The sequence below is a fragment of the Suricata suricatta genome, chromosome 5, assembly GCF_006229205.1.
Source record: "Suricata suricatta isolate VVHF042 chromosome 5, meerkat_22Aug2017_6uvM2_HiC, whole genome shotgun sequence".
NCBI lineage: Eukaryota > Metazoa > Chordata > Mammalia > Carnivora > Herpestidae > Suricata > Suricata suricatta.
Window position 1 is genome coordinate 99,110,626 of NC_043704.1, and position 354 is coordinate 99,110,979.

Here is a 354-nt window from a genome sequence, read left to right on the forward strand (position 1 = left end):
CCAATTTAATAAAATGACTTTCTCTAGGTATCATATTATAATGGACAGATTTTAATAATATGTCTATTTTTTAAATGTACCAATTAAATGTGATCAAGGTTTGTATAAAGTTGTGTATTTTTTCCCAAAATGACAGCTATTCACATCTCTGCAAAAGCATATGGTTTTTCAAATAAAATGCATGATGTTCTGTGTTAAGTTTCTATTCTTTTTTCCCCCACCTTAAGAGGTTTGGTTTCCCAGTGAGAGGATGAATGAAAAAATTTGTTATGTATACTTACAAAATTCAATAAAATGTATTAACCTTTCTTCAGTCATTTCAGTTTCATTTATGTGATAAGATTTCTTTCTGTT